At 38.6% G+C, this 5,000-nt stretch overlaps 1 non-coding gene across 1 annotated transcript in view; it reads right to left on the bottom strand.

The window, feature by feature from the left end:
* The window catches only part of LOC143176492 (small subunit ribosomal RNA), a 1,921-nt gene extending 1,444 nt beyond the window's left edge, over positions 1-477 (bottom strand). The window contains exon 1 of the ribosomal RNA XR_013001032.1: positions 1-477. This exon is cut by the window's left edge and continues 1,444 nt beyond it. This is a non-coding gene — a ribosomal RNA (small subunit ribosomal RNA).
* Positions 478-5,000: the final 4,523 nt, after the last annotated feature.

Genomic DNA, 5,000 nt, shown 5'->3' with positions numbered 1-5,000 from the left:
AGTGGGTAATTTGCGCGCCTGCTGCCTTCCTTGGATGTGGTAGCCGTTTCTCAGGCTCCCTCTCCGGAATCGAACCCTGATTCCCCGTTACCCGTTACAACCATGGTAGGCGCAGAACCTACCATCGACAGTTGATAAGGCAGACATTTGAAAGATGCGTCGCCGGTGCTATAAGACCATGCGATCAGCACAAAGTTATTCAGAGTCACCAAAGCAAACGATGGACGAACGTAAACGCCCGCCACCGATTGGTTTTGATCTAATAAAAGCGTTCCTACCATCTCTGGTCGGAACTCTGTTTTGCATGTATTAGCTCTAGAATTACCACAGTTATCCAAGTAAATGTGGGTACGATCTAAGGAACCATAACTGATTTAATGAGCCATTCGCGGTTTCACCTTAATACGGCATGTACTGAGACATGCATGGCTTAATCTTTGAGACAAGCATATGACTACTGGCAGGATCAACCAGGGAGCTTCGAGTAAATTTTCATCATACGAAGCAAAAATATGTATGTATATATATATCTTAGTCGCCGACTCTCTCCCCTTAAGAGTCGGATCGACGATACTTTTTCTCGTCTTTAAGACAGTTCTCTTTCTCCTCTCTCTTCTCTCTACTCTCTTCTCTCTTCTCTTTCGAGTTGGTAAATTTCGCTCCACTATTAGATTACCAACTCCGCACGAATTACCACATGGGTATATCCGCGCATATACATCAGGAGGACCTCCAAAAATTTCAAACTCTCCCGTGTATCTCTCCGAGATCTTTTTAGAAGAAAAAGAATCTCGGATGTCACATCGACTTTCAGGTTTGTAAGCACGTATGCTCGAGCGCTCTCCATCGTGTAAGCACGGACATAACGCACGAAGTCCGAAGACCGCGTACGTTAACATGCTGGACATATCGAGAAAGCGCGAACCATGCTAGGCGTACCCATGTCGAGGCCCTCGCGTTAAAGATCATACTCTTCTTTTCGTTCTCTCTTCTTTGCCCAGAAATAATATATATTTCTTATAATATATACCTCTTAGTTTATGTATTTCTCTCTTAGGACACCTCAATTTTATATGTATATATTATATTTCATTCGAACAATTTTTGTTCGTCGCCCCTTTTTGTGTGTAGTATTTCGTTTGGTCTTTGCCATTAAATTTTTGTATACGAAAAATATATTTTCGCTCGGATAGAAAACCCCTTTTGGGTTTCTGAGAGTTGATGTGAGAGTCGTACAAGTATAACGAATATACGTTGTATCCAACCCAACATTCTGGGCTTACCACATAAGGGCCATTCGGTCTGAGACACCGACCCGTGGTCATGCTGTGTAGAGAAAAATTCGCAACGGAACGCGGTACAGAACAGTCGAGGAATGGACCTCGAGGAGCTGAACGACTGCTTCTCGACCGAGATCGTAGAATAGCCGCTCGCCCGCCGCTGCGCCGACCGGTCCGCTCGAACCGACGTGCTCTCTTATAGTAACCAAACGGGCGGCCGCGACGACCGCGGCGCCGGCCGCTCAGCACGGGCGCTTATGGTGGTAAACTGCCGCGCGTACAGACCAACCGGCCGGGCTGCTGGTACTTAGCCGCTGAAACTATGGTCGATTCGAACATATATTAACATACGATTTTTATTCGATAAATCGTTATTGTACATATTAAACGTTAGTTTCCACCGAAAGAAAAATTTTTTAGAATTTTTTTTTTCCAAAAATTGCAAGAGTAAACTTTTTTAATATTCGATTTAAAAATTTTTAAATGCTTAATCCTTACATTAAACTACTGGGAGAACTCAGAAATCATAATGAAAAAAATTACAAAAATTTATTTTTCTCAGAAACTCCGAAAAACAGAGTGGTCGAATCCGTGCAAGCCGGAATTTTTCTAAGTCCCCACGGTCAAGAGTAAACTTTTTTAATAAGCGTTTTAAAATTATTTCAATGTTTAATCCATGCGTAAACATGATGTTTATTAACGTTTTTAACATTAAAAAAAATTACAAAAATTTATTTTTCAAAAAAAATGGAAAAAACCGATTCGTCGGAGCGAGGTGTCCAGCCCGTGCGGTAATTCCAGCAGGCGAATCGGACTTCCCGAAATTTTTCTAAGTCCCACGGTCGACACCAACTTTTTTAATAAGCGTTTTAAAATTATTTCAATGTTTAATCCATGCGTAAACATGACGTTTATTAACGTTTTTAACGTTAAAAAAAATTACAAAAATTTATTTTTCGGAAAAAATGGAAAAAACCGATTCGTCGGAGCGAGCTGTCCAGCCCGTGCGGTAATTCCAGCAGGCGAATCGGACTTCCCGAAATTTTTCTAAGTCCCACGGTCGACACCAACTTTTTTAATAAGCGTTTTAAAATTATTTCAATGTTTAATCCATGCGTAAACATGACGTTTATTAACGTTTTTAACGTTAAAAAAAATTACAAAAATTTATTTTTCGGAAAAAATGGAAAAAACCGATTCGTCGGAGCGAGGTGTCCAGCCCGTGCGGTAATTCCAGCAGGCGAATCGGACTTCCCGAAATTTTTCTAAGTCCCACGGTCGACACCAACTTTTTTAATAAGCGTTTTAAAATTATTTCAATGTTTAATCCATGCGTAAACATGACGTTTATTAACGTTTTTAACATTAAAAAAAATTACAAAAATTTATTTTTCGGAAAAAATGGAAAAAACCGATTCGTCGGAGCGAGCTGTCCAGGCCGTGCGGTAATTCCAGCAGGCGAATCGGACTTCCCGAAATTTTTCTAAGTCCCACGGTCGACACCAACTTTTTTAATAAGCGTTTTAAAATTATTTCAATGTTTAATCCATGCGTAAACATGACGTTTATTAACGTTTTTAACGTTAAAAAAAATTACAAAAATTTATTTTTCGGAAAAAATGGAAAAAACCGATTCGTCGGAGCGAGCTGTCCAGCCCGTGCGGTAATTCCAGCAGGCGAATCGGACTTCCCGAAATTTTTCTAAGTCCCACGGTCGACACCAACTTTTTTAATAAGCGTTTTAAAATTATTTCAATGTTTAATCCATGCGTAAACATGACGTTTATTAACGTTTTTAACGTTAAAAAAAATTACAAAAATTTATTTTTCGGAAAAAATGGAAAAAACCGATTCGTCGGAGCGAGGTGTCCAGCCCGTGCGGTAATTCCAGCAGGCGAATCGGACTTCCCGAAATTTTTCTAAGTCCCACGGTCGACACCAACTTTTTTAATAAGCGTTTTAAAATTATTTCAATGTTTAATCCATGCGTAAACATGACGTTTATTAACGTTTTTAACATTAAAAAAAATTACAAAAATTTATTTTTCGGAAAAAATGGAAAAAACCGATTCGTCGGAGCGAGGTGTCCAGCCCGTGCGGTAATTCCAGCAGGCGAATCGGACTTCCCGAAATTTTTCTAAGTCCCACGGTCGACACCAACTTTTTTAATAAGCGTTTTAAAATTATTTCAATGTTTAATCCATGCGTAAACATGACGTTTATTAACGTTTTTAACGTTAAAAAAAATTACAAAAATTTATTTTTCGGAAAAAATGGAAAAAACCGATTCGTCGGAGCGAGGTGTCCAGCCCGTGCGGTAATTCCAGCAGGCGATCCGGGGTACTCGAAATTTTTCTAAGTCCCGACGGTCAAGAGTAAACTTTTTCATCACATATTTCAAAATTTTTTTAATGTTTAATCCACGCATAAAAACGCAGTTTATTAACGTTTTTAACGTTGAGAAAATTGACAAAAATTTTTTTTTCACTGAAAATGGAAAAAATGTATCGGTCGATGCGGGCTATCCAGGCCGTGCGGTAATTCCAGCAGGCGATCCGGGGTACTCGAAATTTTTCTAAGTCCCGACGGTCAAGAGTAAACTTTTTCATCACATATTTCAAAATTTTTTTAATGTTTAATCCACGCATAAAAACGCAGTTTATTAACGTTTTTAACGTTGAGAAAATTGACAAAAATTTTTTTTTCACTGAAAATGGAAAAAATGTATCGGTCGATGCGGGCTATCCAGGCCGTGCGGTAATTCCAGCAGGCGATCCGGGGTACTCGAAATTTTTCTAAGTCCCGACGGTCAAGAGTAAACTTTTTCATCACATATTTCAAAATTTTTTTAATGTTTAATCCACGCATAAAAACGCAGTTTATTAACGTTTTTAACGTTGAGAAAATTGACAAAAATTTTTTTTTCACTGAAAATGGAAAAAATGTATCGGTCGATGCGGGCTGTCCAGGCCGTGCGGTAATTCCAGCAGGCGATCCGAGGTACTCGAAATTTTTCTAAGTCCGAACGGTCAAGAGTAAACTTTTTCATCACATATTTCAAAATTTTTTTAATGTTTAATCCACGCATAAAAACGCAGTTTATTAACGTTTTTAACGTTGAGAAAATTGACAAAAATTTTTTTTTCACTGAAAATGGAAAAAATGTATCGGTCGATGCGAGCTGTCCAGGCCGTGCGGTAATTCCAGCAGGCGAATCGGACTTCCCGAAATTTTTCTAAGTCCCACGGTCAAGAGTAAACTTTTTTAATAAGCGTTTTAAAATTATTTCAATGTTTAATCCATGCGTAAACATGATGTTTATTAACGTTTTTAACATTAAAAAAAATTACAAAAATTTATTTTTCAAAAAAAATGGAAAAAACCGATTCGTCGGAGCGAGGTGTCCAGCCCGTGCGGTAATTCCAGCAGGCGAATCGGACTTCCCGAAATTTTTCTAAGTCCCACGGTCGACACCAACTTTTTTAATAAGCGTTTTAAAATTATTTCAATGTTTAATCCATGCGTAAACATGACGTTTATTAACGTTTTTAACGTTAAAAAAAATTACAAAAATTTATTTTTCGGAAAAAATGGAAAAAACCGATTCGTCGGAGCGAGCTGTCCAGCCCGTGCGGTAATTCCAGCAGGCGAATCGGACTTCCCGAAATTTTTCTAAGTCCCACGGTCGACACCAACTTTTTTAATAAGCGTTTTAAAATT

This window comes from Nomia melanderi, unplaced genomic scaffold (assembly GCF_051020985.1).
Source record: "Nomia melanderi isolate GNS246 unplaced genomic scaffold, iyNomMela1 scaffold0581, whole genome shotgun sequence".
Taxonomy (NCBI): domain Eukaryota; kingdom Metazoa; phylum Arthropoda; class Insecta; order Hymenoptera; family Halictidae; genus Nomia; species Nomia melanderi.
The sequence above is the reverse complement of the archived record's forward strand: the minus strand, read 5'-3'. Positions and strand labels throughout refer to the sequence as shown.